The following is a 20084-nucleotide window of genomic DNA, read 5'->3' as shown; positions in this document are numbered from 1 at the left end:
GATTGAAGATTACAAGCGAAGATTAGATGAGGACTTACTACAGATTCTAGGTAGGTCTCTTTTCCATATTCTAATCTCTCCAAGGAAAACTTAGATCAATTTGTCCTATGTTGTTCTAGATCAAACCACTAGATATAGAGAGTTCACTTTTGTCCGCAGAAGTTAATTGTCCATATAAGACAATCTATTCACTATCAATAAGGTTGGTTAAGCCATGAGTCTAAAGAATTAACTTCATGATGTAACAATGATGAATGATGACATTGTAGCTTCATACTTCATAAGGATTTCATACATTAAAGAACAAATTCAGGAAGTGGGAAAAATTATTTATGAGAATGAAGTTATCGCTACAATATTCAACCTAGATCATGGGATACATTTGCAAGAGGTATAAGAAGCTAGAAGGAAGCTCCTTCATTTGAAAAACTATGGACCTCATTTTCTTAAGAAGGATCAAGGATTATGTTAAAGAGATAAGAAGGAATAAGCTTATCAAGAACTTGCAACTCAATTCGAGAACAAAGGAAATAATAAGTTTGTCTCTCACCCCATGAATTCATGAAAGATATCTCCTCCTCCCCAAAGGTGGAAGGAAATGTTAAGGATTCAATTTTATTTTTGTAAAACATATGGACACCTTAAGAGAGATTTCCCTGAAATGACTAACAAAAGGAAGAGAAAGGGAAAACAACATGCTTCCACAATTGATGTTGAAGATGAACACCCAAATAAGCCCAAACGTGACAAAGACTTCCTTTAGTTTTATGCTCTAATAGGTTCTATTAGAGTTGATGAGGAAATGGAGTCGGTAGATAGCGGTGCAACAAGACATATGATCAAAGATTGTGGCAATATCTCTAGCATGATGGAGAGGAGGCTATTCCAAAAGGGTACATATTGGAGACATCCATAGCTATGCAATCAAAGGAGTTGGAAAGGCATCCATAAAGTTGGAATGTGGTAATAATGTGCATCTTGACAATGTTCTATATGTACCAAATTTCAAAAAGAATCTAGTCTCTACTTCATGTTTAGAAGATGAAGGATATAGAACAATTTTTGTGGATGGGAAAGTACTTGTATCATCCTAGGGGTCTAGTATCGATAATGCTAGGTTTATTTGGATTTGTGAAGGAATATTGTATATACTTGTTTGTCAACCATATCAAGCCCTAGTACATGATGAAATCAATCCAAGTGAGATATGACATAAAGGATATGGTCACCTTCATTATAGACCATTACCTAGATTGAATCAAATAGTTTTAGGTGTACCTCAATTGCAATTTATTTGGACGTAGCTTCAACAATTCATTGAGATGATTTAGCCTATGAGCTTAGAAAAGGAAATAAATGTTTTCAGTTTTTATATTACGTTACCAACTTAAATGCATACATCTGAAATTTTTGAAGATACTCTTCATATGATAGATAATGAATGGATGTGTGGTCAATCAAATTTCTTGATTTTAGGACCAAGTATTGGTTAATAACTGTGCCACCCTATTCTTATCTACTATATCAATTCAAAGTATATTTTTTTATTTTTTTCTCTTCGAAGACTGTGCCCAACTACGAATATTTATTGCAATTTTAAATTTCCATTGCCTTAACTCAACATGGGTTAAATTTTTTGTTTGGATAGCTCGTGGTCAACTTGTTTGTTAGCGAAAACATCACAGCTTTTCTACAAGTTTTGCATAGGAATTTTATCAGTTTCTATTTCCCTTGCTAAACCATGTTAAGTGATTTGACCGACACACATTCTTAACAATAAAAAATAATCCTTTTAAAGCCTTGTTAGAAATCCAAGCCAATCAAATAAAGCATATTTTGACCCAAAAAAAAAATGCATCTTTTGCATATGCGTTATTAAGAAGTAAGATACATGCTAATGTTAGATAGAATGTTATGTCGAGATATGTATTCCCTTAAAGATCTACATCAAGGGGAAGTGACTTATTTTGGGGATATCTATCAGGTCCAATGTGGGCCTTGAAAACTATTTAGAAAACATTCAAGTATATCGAAGTATGTTTAATCACGATATAATATTAATATTCGATATAATATTAATATTTGGGGGGTGATCAGTCAAGGGTAATAAACAATGGTTTTAAAGTCCATTGTTGGGATAAAATTCTAGTCTAGATAGATGGATAATTTAGTTATTCCTTCACTTAATAGAAATCATGGGGGCGTGCTTATGATAGAGGAGTCGAAGAATCTCTTTAAAATATCTAGTGCTATAAATTCCACATTCATTACATTAATCCCCAAAGTTACAAAGGCAAAAAATTTCACGGACGGTAGACCCATTTCAGTATGCAATATGATCTATAATATGATATATAATATTATTTCAACTCGCATTAAAGCTACATTACAAAAATATATTTCGTCTAGGAAATTTAGGTTCCTAGAGTAATGACAGATGAAAGATGCAGTGGAAATAATGTAGGAATGTCTACATTCCATTAAGGTAAAAAAGGAGAATGTAGGAATGTCTACATTCCATTAAGGTAAAAAAGGAGCATGCATTGTTACTGAAGTTACATTTAATCAAGGAATATGACTTTGTGGATTGGGATTTCTTGAGAATGGTGTTAAAAAATATCGACTTATTTGTGATGATCATTTCTTGGATAATGGCATGCATAACATTAGTTAATTTTGTCGTTCTCATTAATGGTGTTCCTTATTGCTTCTTCAAGGAAACACATGGACTTAGACATGGTTGTTGTCTTTCCCCACTCTCATTTTTTTCTAGTGATTAATGGATTGAGTAGGAATATTTCAATGGTACAGACATGTTGTTTATTTTCGGGATATTGGATATCTATTAATATTTCCATAACCCATCATATGTGATCAAGTGATTAGTATTTAGCTCAAAAATAAAAGTTCTCATAATCGCTCGAAATCTAACTTGCCGCATCTAACTCCGCGATATGATCCCAATACAACTTGTTTTACTCAAAATGGACCTCGTATGAGAAAGATATTGTATTTTCTCCACTTTACCAAACAAAGGAATTTTGCAAAAAAAAAAGGTACATTCACTGCACAGTGAGTAGTCCGTACTATTGACGTGGTGGGTGACTATGCAAGTCAATGGTTTGGTTAACCACTAGTGAGCTCATGCCATGTGGTTCTTTTTGAATGGTCAAAATTTCAGGGAAGTTGGCGGTTTTCCCTTGGACGATAGGAGGACCAATGAGAAGAGGACACGTGGAAAGCTTGAAGGCCACCACGTGTCCCTCCCCCAAGGCTAGGTATAATCCGCGTGCAATGCAATGGTAAAATTCTACTGGCAGGTCAGCGGAGTTGAATCCACAACCTCGCCCGAACAAGCACCAAGCCTTACCACTATGGCGCCACCAAGTTTCTTAACAAACAACGGTCACATTTTGTATTTGAAGTTTAATCCATTAGTGGTTGGGGGAGGAGAGGGCCAACTCTATGGTCTAGCACCCTCTTCACATATGAATGATATCATAACCATGAGCTAAGTGCTTATGTTGACCCTGTCATTAAACGCACTAAGTGGGGTTTAATGCTAACTAAGCTATGATTAACCCTTATTTAACCGCGTGAATAAAATGGAGATTAGTCGTAATTAACCTATGTTTATCCACTAATTAAGTGTGATTAACTTGGTGGTAGCTCTCGAAGGTCCGCTAAATATGGAATTGCGCCAAATTTGGCACAATAAATTGGATTTCCTCCACTTTTGGTGGAGTTTTCCTAGGGAAAACTGAGGAGGGCATAACTTTTGAAAATTTTGACCAATTTGGGATCAAAAAAAGTCATACCTAGATTATTTTTTATGTTTAGAGCACACTGCAGCAAGTTTCAGGAGCAATAGAGCATTATAAACAACACTTTTTTCCATTTTGAGCTAATATAGAGGCCGAAGCCATGGAAGTTGGACCAAGTAGATGTAGCCAAGGAGCGGTGAACTCCTTTATCAAAACATTGTGTTAAGTGTTCATTTTGATGTTTTGTTTTATATTTGTTTGTTGGGCAGTGGATCCCCCCATACTGGGTTTTTGGGGCTTGTAGCCCAAGGTCTAGTCAAGATAATTTAAAGACCCCAGAAAATGCAAGCCCAGAGCACGAGAGTCTAGTATTGTTCGCCCTAAAATAATGTAATTTAATGTAGAGTGTGTCAGCCTACCCAGGGTTCGCGAACCATTGGATTGTATAAATAGAGTAAGGCTCTAAGTATAAATTCAGTTTTTCAGTCTTGATCTTAAGTAATATGGGTTGTTGAATAAGGAATCCGCTCTGATTCTGTAAATCTGAGTCGTGGGTTGTAGTAGTAAGGAGGGGCTCTACAGTTGTGTGCGTAGAGGCTTGGTAGAGTGCTCAGCTGTGTGCACGGACCCCTGTAGCTGAGTGCGCAGGGTGGAGTTGGGATTGTACACGAACAAAAGATCAATAATAGATAAGTTGATTCTCAAATACTATGTGTTATTGTTTCTGTAATATTTATGCATTTCTTTACAATTTATGATTGTGCGCACTAGTTATAACTATTAAATTATTAATAAGAATATTGGGCCTACATAATTAAGTTAAGATCTGTAAGAAGGCACATTAAGGATAAAGGATCCAGGCAGCATCTCTTCGTGCCCTTTACAGAGCTACGTGGAACAGTTGCATAAGGCGTGAAGGACAGACGGTGGTGCGGAGTAGCATGAGCACACAAGATGAGTTTGCGAACTTCAAAAACTTCATCAAGACACCCCTAGGGTGCGGAAGCCTAGTTCCAACACCCTCCCATACTACCTCGGGTGAGACATCAGTCCACGCACTACGGATTATTTCTGAAATGTCTCGTAGTACCAGGTTTTCTTAGCTAAACTCACTACTGAACCTGGGTCAGGCCCTAAGTAGACAACAAATGGTTATGTTTCTCGGACCGTAATCTACGTAAATGGATGTCTGATGTCGTGCTATTGGAACCCTACAAAGGAGGAAATTGAAGAGTGGTTAGAAAAGAAGCTTCACGAGTTTGTGACACAAGAAAACATAACTCCACAGATATGCGAGAAGAGGTGGCTGGATCGCTACGTATATACAAAAATCCATGAGGTTTGGTTCACATCCTTCTCTATTGAACTGTATGAGCGGATTGCGAGGTTAGCTGATAGCGAGGGAAGTTATAAGCTCGATCAACTGATAGTGTGGACTCTGGAATTAGTGCTCAAACTAGAGACATCAAAAGAGAAGATCGCATGAGTTGTGGACCATTGTCTCAACCCGACAATAGGGGGATTTATCACTGAGTTTTCAATAAACACGACTGTAAACTATAGCAAACCAGAGTAATGTTTTCTCAAGGGGCTGTGAGGTAGGTACATTAAATCCCTGAATACCTTCATTACGATGTTATTATGTGAAAAGCAAGTGATGCGAATACATTAATGTTTGGAACAATGCGGAGAGGAAGTGTAACATCCCAAAATAAACATATAATTAATTAGATTAATCAAGTAATTTATAATCAACATGCAATTATCAACTAATTAACATCAAAGTTCAAAACTATAAGTAGAGACACTTACTTGTGATTTCAGTTGAATTCTGCTAACTGTAACAAAGTTATGGGGACGACTCTCCACCCAACCGTAGGCTCAATTGCACAAAATCTTGCTACAAGTGGCCACCCTTGAGCCCTCAATCAACGTACTACTGCGAGGGAATCCTTTGTCTTAGAACACTATTCTCCCAAGAGAATGAATGATAGAATCTTGGAATGATGGAATGCATCCCATCTTCCTCACCATCTAAGAAATAGAGAAAACATTGGAAGGGGAACCACATGCACACACTCCATGTATCTACGTGCAACTTTATTGCTTTCTTGTTTTGTTTATTTTTGATAGCTTTACTAATTTTTATATTGCTTTCTTGTTTTATTTCTATTTATATTTATTTAGAGCTTTAGTATGGTTATTTATTTTTTATTACTATTTTTATTTTTATTATTTTTTATTCATTGTTTATTATTTATTTTCTTGTATTTTTTAATATTATTTATTATTTATTATTTATTATTATTATGATTATTATTATTATTATTATTATTTACATTTATTATGAACGGACATTACATACTCTCTCACTTTAAGGAACTTCATCCTGAAGTTAAGTTGAATTATTTAACATATTATTTTGTTATTTATTACTTCATGTTGTTGACGCCCTCTGCTGAACTAGTGTAACCAACAGGCATCGAAATTTTCACAACACCCGGGAAATCCCAAGGAATCTCTATCCCTTTTCCCACTTTCGGAAGTAGGCATAAGCCTCTCTAGTCTATATCCTATTCGAAGCCTAGCCCCAAGGCTCACGCCTAACTCAGACCTCATCTACCCCAAGGAAGGCATCCGAAACCGTACTCAGTGACTCCAGGCGTCTAACAAGGCTGGACCACTCCCTCCACAACTACTAAGGCACATAGCCCTAGGCATCAAAGTCCTTAAACCCCCACCAGACTTCAGAATCCCAATCCAATAATAGGCATCTAGCCTAGAACATTAGGCACTTCACCTCCTCAAGATGGTCCCACAGCCCTTCAAGAGCTATCCATTAAGAGCTATACGAGACAAAGGAACCACTAGCATATGTAGTGTTGATTGAGTTTGTGCCCAGCCCGTATGGTGCTACTTATTCTCCCTCATGTGTATGGGCTAGCACGAGATCATCAAATAAGCGGGCTCTCCCCGCCCATTTGTGGAGTCCTGTCAATCATGACACCTCAACATGCAATCAATACATCAGATATACCATCATGGTATCATAGAAAATAATCCACATGTCAAGTCTTGCATGTCATCATGTAACATTCAGTGTTGTTAACCGCAACATTATGAATAATAACGAACTACATGCTCATGCATGTCAATTTGTACGCAACTATCACATGCTTCACGTCATGAGATACCATCATAAGTTATAACATCAACATATTTGAATCAGAGACATATCATGACTTCACATAATAAATTTACCACATGTCAATAAACCTCATATTATAGCATCATAATTTCTATGTGATGTTATGCATATCATATCCATCATGAGTAAAAAAAAAAGGTACCTAGCATCACATAGTAAATGAATATGTCAATATACCTTGACATAACATCATAATGCCTATGCATATCATCATCATCATAAGGATACATTATCACTATTGTAGCAACTATATAAATATGAACCACATGTGCATGATCACCCTCATACCATCATATCATGAAACATTGACAATATGAGAAACATCTCAATAATTATCAAATAGAATAATACTCTATCATGATTCATTAGAAAAATCAATTTCATTTACTTTACAACCATTCAGCTATGAACTAAGATTATTCAACATCCATCTAGAATCTATGCTATCTCATCAGTGTTATTAGTGTTATGTTTTCATCAAGATACCAATTATTTTTTCAATCATGTACTCAAATAACTTGCAAGCTATGTTTATCTTCCCTTGTTTTGAAAAGAAAGACATGTATGTGTTAAACATATCATTTTTGAAAGAATCTATTCCCCTACATTGTATTCTTCTTCCCTTGAATACCAAGAAGCTAGGATAAGCTTCATAATTGTAGTTCTTTTTTTCTCCGAAATATCTTGTTTAACAACATAATCTGTAGTGCCTCTTGAAATGTAATAAGTGAATGTATTCTCATTGCTATTCTGCCAACCTTCTTTTGCATCAATACCGTTTATATTGCTAAGCGACATATATGAAGAAAATATGATAGAAAACTCTCTTCTGTTAGTCACCTCTTGATTATCCTCATCTGTTGCTGTTCCAACACCTAAATCTTTGGGTGTACTATTTTCAACAATATGATCATTCGTTTGTGTCTTGGTACCAAACATCTGATCAATAGGAAGGAAATTTTCATTTTCTTTCTTCTTGTCTTTTGGCACAAATTGATGAGAATAAAGGCTATCAAAATTATTTTTATTATTTACAAATATTGAAGTTTGGTTTCTTGCTTCCTCTTTCCTAGTTTTCGTTATTTCCTCCATTTCAGCAGTCCATCTAACAATGTTAGGAATAACAGTGCTATCTCCTATGCGTTTCATAAGCTGATGTGCCCAATCTCGTTTGCAAGACTTACGAAGTGCAATCAACAGGGATGTTATTGTTACCATGTCAGGTACCAGGCCTCTAGATTCCATTTCCTCTAACACTCCTAGCAAGTCCTCAACTCTCCCCACCTTGCAGAAATACAAGATCATAATGCTATATGTGACAACATCTACACATTGTTTTTTCTTCTTCAAATCATCAAATAGCTTATAGGCAGCTGCTGCTCTATTTTTTTTACTAGGCCATCAATCATTATATTATAAGAGCAAGAATCTGGTACGATGCCCTTTTCTAGCATTTTTTCAAAAAATTGGCATGCATCCGCTAAGTTCTCAACCTTGAATAGGCCATCAAGAAGAGAATTGTACACAATAAGCTCGAGATTGCAACTGTTATAAGCCATTTTTGTTGAAAATTTTATGGGCTTCACTGATTTTATTAACTTTTCAAAATTCGCGGATTAAAGTTCCATACCTGACTGCATTAGGATTTGGGTCGTCTTCCTTCATTCCTTCAAATATGTTCTTTGCTTCATTCAACCATCTTGCCTTGCATCGAACAACAATCAAACAATTGTATGTGCACAAATCCGGAGCACATCCTCTATCTTTCATTTCTTCAAACAGTTTCTCAGTGACATCCACTTTCCCAACTATCCCAAAAGCATGAATACATATATTATAACTCAAACTATCAGAATCAGAATGCGCAGTTCTCAAATCTTAAAAGGATTTCTTGAATTCCACCATCATATTCGCCTTCCTGAGAGCAACCAAAAGTCGATTCGATGCACTGGTATATGGATGAATATTTGCTTTTAACATGGTATTAAATAAGGATAAGGCCATATGGACTTGGTCATTCTTAAAAAAATCTATAACACATTAATAAGTGGCAGTGATCCATGGACCTACACCTATAACACATTTCTAAGTGGGTTTATTAAGAAAGGCTATTTTGATGAGGCCTTGGATTTTTTTTTTTCAAATGGGTAGGAAGTTGTCTGTGGAAAATATAGCTACATACAATTCAATTATTGATGAGCTTGGAAGACTGGTGAAATAGATATGGTATATGCTGTTCTCGAAGCAATGTTAAGGAAGGGTGGATACCTAGATATTATGATGTAAAATACCTACATACTGAGAGTGGTCTTACTCTAGATGTTGTTACTTATAATACCCTTATAGAAGTCTACAAAAAGGCAGGTAGAGTGAAAGAAGCCTATGGATTCCTGAGAATGATGATAGATGCAAGTGGTTATCCAAACCATGTCACGGACACAATATTTGATTTTCTATAGAAACTGATTGACAAATTAGGATATGAAAAAAGCATTTATCAAAAGGTCTTTATAGAAGTCCAACAAAGTAGTTAGTCTTAAATAAGCTTATGAATTCCCAAGACAAATACTAGATGAAAGTTGCTTTTCTCTGGCTTGCTTTAGGTGTGCTCACGCCGAGTGAGAGCAGTCTGACGTGTGCCATTACTATGAAAAGGAAGAAGTGGAAACCATAGCTAATTTGAAAAGAAAAAAAAAGCAATTAAAGAATGTACTCCAAAATACCTAGAAGGAAACGAGGAGTAGAGGGGAAACATCTGTATATTGTATAAATCAGAGAAAAAGTCATCCACTGGTTATGGAAAGATTTACACTGAACATATCAACCAAAAAAAAAAAAAAAAAAAAAAAAAACATTGATAAACGTGTCGTGCAGATCATAGTAAGCAGTTAATACTTTCTAGATCAAATTCAAACTTGATTAAGGTAGAACAACTGTGTTCTTCTAGCAATGGAAATGGACAACATGCCTTGAATCTCAGAAAATTGCAAGAAGAGATTAGTGGATTGCATATTGTGAACATACTCGGCTCTGAAGGTGTTTTATGTTCCCAAAATGAAGAATGTAAAGAATATCATGAAGATGATGTTGTCGTATTTACTAGTGAAGCACATTTGGCAAATCTGGAAACTTCTAGTGAAGCATATTTGGGAAATCTGGGAACTTCTAGAGAGGGGAACATATTACATGGGGTTTATTCCTCAGAATATGAAGTGGGTTTTACCCAGAAATTTCAACACAGGTGAGATTGACTCTTCCAGAAATTTAAACACAGATGATTTTAATTGCCTATCCATTCCAAACACTAAAACCCCATAGGCCCAAATTAATCAAGCTTCTAGAAATTTTGACTCAGTGAGACTACTTGCTAATCGATATAAAGGGAATTTAAGGACTACCAATACTATTAAGCAATGCAGACTCCACAAAAAACAATTCCATTTACTCCCATAAAATCTCCATAAAGCAAGATATTATACCGATATAGAAGATCAGAGACATGAATGCAACACAGGGAAGGAGTCCCACAAAAGGTTCGAGGAAGTTGAATAATTAGATAGATACAATGCTTCTCCTTTGATTAAGCTCCACGGTAGGTGACTCCACTACCACGGGGTAAATAGAAAAACTTTCAGTGACAAATAGAAATCGACAGGCTACAGAGGAAGCATTGCTAACTGAAATAAGTATATCGATCCTGCTATTGGTGATACTGCTGCGTCATGATTTCATCTAGGAAATTCTTAATATTTTCAACATTTTGTCAATCCCCATTGCATCAAAAACTAAAGTTTTAGAAAATTGCACATCCTTATGTGACTGGTCAATGTCATTAAATATGTCATACCTTGCTTTGTAACTTTAATGTCATGAAAATCTTCCCTTGCTTTATTCTACTAAGCTATGCAATTTTCTAAAGAATAAACCCAAAATGTTGTGCGGAAAGATCAAAATAATTTAACTGTCATTAAACCTAATTGTGGCTATTTTCATTCAATCCTGTTATCGGTAGAAAGAAAAATCACCCAGCATTGCTCTTGGTATTTTTCTTACCAGTAAATAAAAGAAAGCACGGAGCAAGAATTGGATTAAATCAAATGAAATAGAATAAATAAATAAATAAAATTGTCAAAGAAATTTTATTTCATTTTGTTCAGTTCTTGGTATTTTCTTATTGTTGAATAAAAAGATTATAGACAGAGAAAGGCTGGATTCCAAACAAATGAAGGAAAAAAAAATTATTAGATAGAGTAGGACTTGGATTCAAATCAAATGAGTAAATCTTAGGATTCAAAAAAAAACTTAACATACTTCATCCATGATAATATTCAGCATGCCGACCTAATATTTTTGATCGGCCCTCCATAGATATGATGTCCATCTGTTTTTCTCATCTCAAAAAAATAAAGGTAGACAATAAAAAATGCAAGTGTCAAAGAAAAGAAAGGAAAGAGCGCTAAAAGATCCAAAACATATATATAAATACAGAGCTTGGTTGAAAAGCCAATGGCGATGACCAATTGTGTGAATCAACGGTTAGATTTGTATTTATTTCTCTCAAACTAAATTTTCTTCATCATCACAAACAAAATAATTGAAAAAATAATTTCGTATGTTTCTCAAAATTTTTACTTAGAGGTCACACAAAGTTGAAACCCACTCTGATACCATATGTAACAACCCAAAATAAAAATGTAATTAATTAGATTAATCATGTAATTTATAATCAACAGGAAATTATCAACTAATTAACATCAAAGTTCAAAATTATGAGTAGAGACACTTACCTGTGATTTCAATTGAAGTATGATAACTACAACAAGGTTTTGGGGATGACTGTCCACCCAATTGTAGGCTTAATTGTGCAAAATCTTGCTACAACTAGCCACCCCCGAGCCCTAAATCAACGTACTATTGCAAGGGATCCTTTGTCTTAGAACACTATTTTCCGAAGAGAATGGATGATAGAATCTTGGAGTGATGGAATGCCTCCCATCTTCCTCGCTATCTAATAAATAGAGCAAACATTGGAAGGAGAAACGCATGCACACACTCCATGAGTCTACATGCAACTTTATTGTTTTTCTTGTTTTATTTCTTTTTGATAGCTTTACTAATTTTTTTACTCTTTTCTTTTTTTATTTCTATTTATATTTATTTAGAGCTTTAGTATGGTTATTTATTATTTATTACTATTTTTATTTCTATTATTTTTTATTCATTGTTTATTATTTATTATTAAGGGACATTACAGCAAGAATATACAAAGGTAGCGGAGAATTAGGAAACAATCTCTTGATTTCACCTTCATGAGAGAGAGAGGAAGAGCTCACTCGGGTCTCTTCAAGAAGTGCGATCAGTTTGATAAGGCAGCGCATTTCGCAGTTCCTGCCCCCACTTATGCCACCACCCGCTTCACCTCCTTCACCTCCATCTCCACACACTCCACCTCGACCACCCCTGCAGTTTAGCATGGCGAGCGCGATCAAGCTACCCATATTTAGAGGACTAGGAAATGAGGATTTGGATTAGTTCTGGTTTGTAGTAAGAGTGGTGTGGAAATAACGAGGGGTGACGAATGACAAAATTAAGAAGACCACATTCGTGAGCACGTTGCAGGATCGCGTGTTGACATGGCATATCATGCACTCAAATGATCACCCAAATGCAGGAATAACGGAGATCCAAAATGTGCTGAACAGAGAATTTATTCGGCCGAAATCAGAGACGTAGTCAATCATCGGATTTAAAGAGATCACGATGCTTCCAGGTCATACCCCATGGGATCTGGATTAGTGGCTGAAGAGTACGATCCGTGAAGCTAATATGATGCTAACGGATGTGCAGCACCGCACGTGGTTTGTGGCATCTTTGACACTGCACGTGAGGACGGCGCTGCCACAACAGAAGCTTTCAACCTAGGCCGAAGCATTGGAAATGGTGATGATATTAAATGAAACCCTGATACAAGATATGAGGCTAGGTGCTCAACAAATCCACACACAACTATTGAATCTCTACGTGGAAATGCAGAGCTTGATGTAGGATAGGGAATCACGGCTAGAGGCACACAAGTAAGTATGGTGCATAAAACGTAAAGGCTAGGGCCACAACAAGTATCACTGGCCAGTATTCACGAACAACTTGGCAGGAGTGGCGCCAATGGCGTTGCAACCAGAGGCACATGCAGGGCCAACTGCGGCACCCATGCTATGGTGTGCAATCTGTTAGACAGGAGGAAATCACATGATAGATAGCTGCCATTTGTTGCAGAAGTATACACAGACTCTGCAGTAGTTGTTTCGTAATTTCTATAGGTCGGTGGGCCACAACGAGCATACTTGTCGCAGCTATGAGTTAATGATGGAGTGGACTCCAGCATATAGAATGCAAATAGAAATGCAAGGCCTCGACCCAGCCACAGGGATGGAGCACGCTGGATTTCAGGGCCGAGGTTGAGGCTGAGGAGGAATGGGGCTGGGAAGGGGCCTGAATAGTTAATATGTTAAAATTACGGAGGACCAAGGAACTATGCCCATGATTGTACAAACCCGATGAGACTATATTGTTCGTATTGTGCTCAATTCGATCATCAAGTAGTAGATTGCCCTATGTTGATCACACAAATTTGTGAGAAAGGGGTACTTCAACCTACTCTGATGCAGAATATTCAAATGATGAGTTCTGAACCACGCGAAGAAGACCCAAATGTGAATATGGTGCTCAGAAGCAGTGCGACCATAGGGGAAGACAAGAGGAAGTAGCCCGAGGAAGATACATGGCTCTACAAGGCCCTTACAAGGAACCTAAGTTTGATTTAGAACACACAAAGAAGACGTTTATGGAAGTTAAGAAGAGCTTCGTGGAGGACTCAATGGATACTTCTATGCTTACTACCTTTTTAGAGACGTGCATGAAGTTGTTGCACGATAATAGGGTAGTTAAAGGACTACAAGAGCTTATCACTAGGTGCACAAGGTCGGGTGAACTGCGCATAGTACGAAAACTAGGAAAGCATACATTGCACACTGGAAGGGAATTGAGATTAATGGCGCAGATTGGCGAATATGAAATGGATCAAGTAATACTAGACCTAGTTTCGGAGGTGAATGTGTTACCAAATAGGACATGGGAATGCATGGGAAGGCCCACGTTACAGTTTTCCCCTATTCAATTATGGATGGCGAACGAACAAAAGGTCTTGCCCATGTGAGGTTGCAAGGGGTAACAACCGATATCGAAGGCGCGAGCATGCAGACGGACTTTGAAGTAATAGAGATTGTTGACGATAACAATCCTTATCCCACGTTGTTACAGATAGACTAGGCCATTGATATGAATGGCGTCATCAACCTAAAGAAGCGGAAGATGATATTCGAAAAAAACGCGCTGCACATATTAGTTCTGCTAGATTCAAGCGAAGGAACGTACTACAGCGAACCCATGCGGGATGATGAGCTAGATTTCGTTTACCAAATAATAGTGCAAGACCAAGATCGGGTGAACCCAACTGTAGATGGGAGAATTTAGTGGGAACATGACAGTTCCTATACTTTGGATTCAGATGAGGAAGTAAAACACTGGTAGAACCGGTTGCATGAGGTGATGACAATAAATTGAAACATGAGGATTAGATCATTTTGTCGTGTAATGATAGAAGCAAGGCAACCACCAACATATGACAATGTCACACTGGTAGAAGAATTATTGGATGAGGTTGAAAGCATAGTACCCGAATAACAACAATACGCTGCACTAGAAGGGATATTATGCGCAACACCTGTACGGGGAGGGAGTACACGATAAAAGACGATGGTAAGATGACACATAGATAAAAGGCGGATGTGGGTATGGGTGGGAAGCCCCCATCACCAAACAAGAATCAGGCAGCCATGATAGGGAAGTCTACGTGTCCACCTGTGTCAAGGGTTGTAGATGCATGATGTGTGATCACATCCCAAACTAAGGATCGACACTCGGAACCAGTTACAACAGTAGGGATAGCGCTGCCCATCGCAAAAGTTTTGTATAGAAGCATTGAGGGGGCTATGTGGGATCTAGAATAAGGTTCACCGGGCTAGAGGGACTAATTTGGACCAGCATGTACCAGTGGTTCAATGGCCCTCTAGGGCCATGTACAAGAAACTGAGCATGGAAATGATCCTAAAGATGACGAGCAGAGTCAAGGCCATAGGTTTGGGAGGAAGGAATCCTCACATATCTAAGAGTCGTAACGACCCCGACAAAGGAATTATGCCACCGCACGGGGCTAAACATATGCAGATTTACGAAGCCATTCAGCAAGGGCACTTGAAAAGTCACGAACTTGATGAAAATCGAGTACGGCTGAGGAAGAAAACCAGGATCTTGGATGAAGAAATCAACAAACTCGAAACCAAAATTACATTGGCAGGTTGCACCAAGAAACTAAGTCCAACAGAATAAAAGGTAGGCAGCCACACTACCATATTGGAAGGAATTGGGGTTTTGCTGCCATGGTTGTGGCTGCACCTCACTATACAAAGGAATCAAGGGAGTCCACTGTGTAAGGAATAACACGAAGCACTGACTAACATCAGGGTAATTGCGGGGTACCTGCGGGCTAGGATGGAAGGTACAAGGAAGCCTCGCGTGAGTGGAGTAACCTTCTAACTATCCATAGAAATCACAATCTCAGCACTCCAAGCAGTTGGAAGAGAGTGTGGGACTATAAAAGAGTCTGTAAGGAGGCAGTGCAATAGGAGGACTACGTGCAGAAGTAGTCTATCCCAAAGGTTGTGCCCGTGCATGGGATGCCACACTGTCACATAGGTAGACTAGGAAGTGACCATTGGGGTCACTGATGATTATAATATATCCCCTTTAAGACAACAAGGAGCGAGCAACGGATAATGAAGACACAGTTCCAGAACTTGATTTGGAAAGATCTACCACCATTATCACATTAGTGAGCTGAATATGGGGGGAACGGTCAAATTTGAATTCAAAAGGGCATATAAATCATAGGGGGCTCTCCACCGAACAACCCTTAGCATTTTGAGAATTTGGTTGTTGCGTTATCAAGAGGGTATGAACATGGCGAATTTGGAGGTTGTGAGAGGAAGTCTGTGGTTTGAAGCATTGCCGAAGGAGACACAGGATTCCTTGGTCAGAATGATGTCAACAACCAAGGAAGCCGCGTAGAGCCCTATGTCACCGGTGGGGGATGCGCCAAAAATCCCAAAATCACCTCAAACACCGAGGACTGAAAATGATCCACAAGGAATAGGACCGGTGCATATGTCTCCACGCAACCCACAGTTTGGTAAGCTATCCATGGAAGAGAAGGGAAAAATGGATACCATTGAAAGCAATGATGAGGAGGAGGATTTCCAGGCATTAATAGAGGAGATTGAACCAGAGGAAGAAATGGAGGAAGACATCCCGCTCGTATGCGCCACAGTAAAGCTACCGAAGTATATTGCTCCGTGGAAGGGGAGGGTCAAGGTACCTAAAGATATGGATGCCCTTAAAAGCATGGTCAAAACCCTGTTCCTCCCTGAGGGAATTATATTTGAAGGTTCGGCTATGGGCCGCCTACCCACAATGAATTTTTAAGACTAAGACCTCGCGAATAGTGAAAGATTCCCTCATTTAGAAACTATCCAACTGATGAAACAAAGCAAGGAGGGGGCAGTTAAAGCGCTATAACCATAGAAATGGCCGCGCGGGGTGGAGGAGGATGGGCTACTCCACCTCCTGTGCATTCCACACTTTCATCAGGCCCCATTCATGATATATATCATTAGGAAACTGCTTTTCCTAGTGCATGATGGGTACTTGTGGCTAGAAGAACCCATTCCCATCACGATGGAGCTTATACATAGGATTTGTCTGCTTCCATATACAGGAAGGGACCCCACGGAAATAGCTGGCACAAGTGGAGACTTGGCAACTGCAGAGGCAATGAAAAAAAAATATATGTTGGAAAAAAACCAGAGGGGGTACGCTATTACTAACATTCAAAACAGTGGGTTCTGAGTTGCTACCTAGTTGTTGGTAGGAAAAGTGACGAGAAAATGCCATGGAAATGAGGTACCAACAATGGTCATTGTGCTGGCTAAGTAATGCACAAAAAGCTTATGGTTCAACTGGGCACAGTTGCTCTGTGAGGAATTCTTTACAAACTACAGGGAGGCCCAAGAGTAGGGTAAGACCTTCCACTATGTGTGGTTTCTCTTATCCATCTAGCTGGTTGCAAGAGAATTTCCTGAGGATAGTTTGTTTCCTCCCCTTGACCAGGACCTGCTAGATGCAGCAAAATACGTGTCGCTCTGGCCAACAAGGCACACCACACGCATTCGTTAGATCAATATTTTCTCGATACTTATGGAAGCGAGCATACAGATGTGGATCAACAAACAACCATACCTATCCTCCATGATGTATGGAAATTTGCGGAGCTTTGTAGAATTTAAAGTAGATATGCACAATGTTTATATCAGGGTGTGGAAGGATCCGTAGCAGAAATGGACCACGATCCCCTTCATTGCAATTGATGACGTTGTTTTCACAGTGCCTGATTTATGGCCACCAGAATGGCACGCAGCAGATCTGGCAGCACATGATGTGACAATGGTTCAAAAGAAGAAGGAGCTCGCCAGGTTACTAGCACAACAAAAGTGGACCAAGCAGTTAGCTGAAGAATTATGGGCTTCCTGCAAGGCCACGAAGGCCGCTGGGGAAATGACAGCAACAACTCCAACATCTGAGGCAACCACGACGCAAAAAGAAAGAGGACAAGGGAAAAAGGACACAACGGCAGGTGCCGACCCACCCACATCATCAACATAGCTAAAGCGGTTGCACAGTACAGAATGGAAAGGGCCAAGGAAGAAGACTAAGGCTTCCAAATTGGATGGGGAACCCATCACACTAACCGAGGGTGACCTATACGACATCGGCGAGGTCACCAAAGAGGCACTACAGGAATAAATTATGGAATGACACACTATGTTTGGGGCACTTCGGGCACAACTCCAGGAACTTTAGGTGTGGCCCCCACAGCAGGGAATGGGAGCCGTCTATGGGGCTATGGGTACGTCAACAACAGAGTATTTTTTGTGGGCCAGAATGGCTTATACTGTCGCACTATACGAAGGTGCACTGACAATGAACAACATGGAGGATAGAGCCATGGTAGGCCAGCACAGGGGACTGGGCCTAAACTTCGCTACCCTCCCATGCAAGATATTATACAATTTGTAGGATGCAGCGACGACAGAGCTCCGTGCTTGGGAAGGACATGCAATGTAGATGCTCAATGAACAACAAATCAACATCGAGCAACTGAGCCTCCATTGAGATGAAGTGATAGCATGGACTCAGCAGTTGGAGAAAATCATCGAAGAGGAATGTCACCGCGTCCCTGAACTAGAGATTGCAGCAGACTTACCAGTAGGTATACAGATCCACAAATTGGCTTGTGGGTTCCGCGAGGTAGAGGCAACAATGAGGATCCAGCTGGACCTCAACCTGCAGATCGTGGAGCTGTGACTGAAGGCGCAACCTTCTACACCCCCATAAGTCAGAGAGCAGTAACAACATGCCATTCAATCGGTGTTGGAAGAAATAGAGCACACTATATAGGATTGCACAGACTTATTAGATCAGTCACTCGTCACCCTCACATCATTGCAGGAAGACCCAACACTACAACATTTAGAGACAGAAGCGCAAGAGTTGCAACAGGCCTATGACAATGTCTGGGGGACTGTGCAGATGGTCGCCCTTACTCAGCGACTGGCCAAGATGAAGGAAGCCCAGGCTCTAAAGGAGCAGGTGGACACCGCATGTTAGAAGGAAGCAATCCTCAAAGCAGGAATCTAGCCTTCGCTCGAGAAAGCATTCATGGTCACCACCAAGATCGAGGGAAAGTTGGCATAGATGCAGGGCATATATGAACTCAAGCAAGGAATTGCACCTGACAATGATGCATCGGAGATATGCGCACAACTGTTACAGTGGAAGAATGTGCCACGGATGTCAGCGAAGTGAAAAAGTTGTTGGAAAATCTCTGTGCAAAGATTAACACACTAGCAGAGTGACTCGGGACGAGTGGCGATGATTGTGTTGGGGGCCTGTTGGGCAGTGGATCCCCCCATAACGTGTTTTGGGGCTTGTAGCGTGAGGTGTGGTCAATATAATGTAAAGATCCTGCAAAAGGTGGGCGTGGAGCATGAGATTCTAGGGTTGTCTGCCCTAAAATAATGTAATTTAATGTAGAGTGTGTCAGCCTGCCCAGGCTCTGCAAACCAAGGGATTGTATAAATAGAGCAAGGCTCTAAGTGTAAAGTCAGTTTTTCAGTCTTGATCTTAAGTAATATGGGTTATTGAATAAGGAATTTGCTATGAGTTTGTAAGTCTAAGTCTTGGGTTGTAGTAGAAAGGATAGGCTCTGCAGTTGTGTGCATAGAGGGCTGGTAGAGTCTGCAGCTGTGTGCACGGACCCTTGCAGCTGAGTGCGCAGGGAAAAGTTGGGATTATACTGGAACCGAGGATCAATAAAAGATAAGTTGATTCTGGAATACTATGTATTATTATTTTTGTAATATTTATGAATCTCTTTAAATGATTAATAAGAATATTGGGCCCACATAATTAAGTTAAGATATATAATAAGGCACAATAAGGATAAAGGATCTAGGAAACATCTCTTTGCACCCTTTAAAGAGCTACGTGGAACAGTTGCATAAGGCACGAAGGAAAGATGGCTGCGCAGAGCAGCGCGACTGTGCAAGATCGGTTTGCGAACTTCACAGACTTCATCAAGACATCCCTAGGGTGGAGAAACTTGGTTGCAGCACCCTCCCATGCCACCTCAGGTGAGACCTCAGTCCACGCACCATAGACTGTTGCCAAAAGCGCCGGTAGTATCAGGATTTGTTTGGCTAAACTCATTGTCGAACCTGGTTTAGGCCCCAAGTAGCCAACATTGTTTGTTGTTGTTCATACATTATTTACATGTTATTTTTCTCATGAATTTGACATAAAAGTTGATAAATTTAACTATTACATTCACAAACACCATAAGGAAACCTATGCACATAAAGAAAATGATGAGCAATTGTTTT

At 39.2% G+C, this 20084-nt stretch overlaps 1 pseudogene; it reads right to left on the bottom strand.

The window, feature by feature from the left end:
• Positions 1-7566: 7566 nt before the first annotated feature.
• Positions 7567-13181, bottom strand: LOC149196833 (uncharacterized; annotated as a pseudogene).
• Positions 13182-20084: the final 6903 nt, after the last annotated feature.

The sequence above is a fragment of the Pinus tabuliformis genome, chromosome 2_2 (assembly GCF_031772625.1).
Source record: "Pinus tabuliformis cultivar Carrire ecotype Pingquan chromosome 2_2, CPIR1, whole genome shotgun sequence".
In the NCBI taxonomy this organism is placed as follows: Eukaryota; Viridiplantae; Streptophyta; class Pinopsida; order Pinales; family Pinaceae; genus Pinus; species Pinus tabuliformis.
Note: the sequence above shows the minus strand (reverse complement) of the source record. Positions and strands in the feature narration are given on the sequence as shown.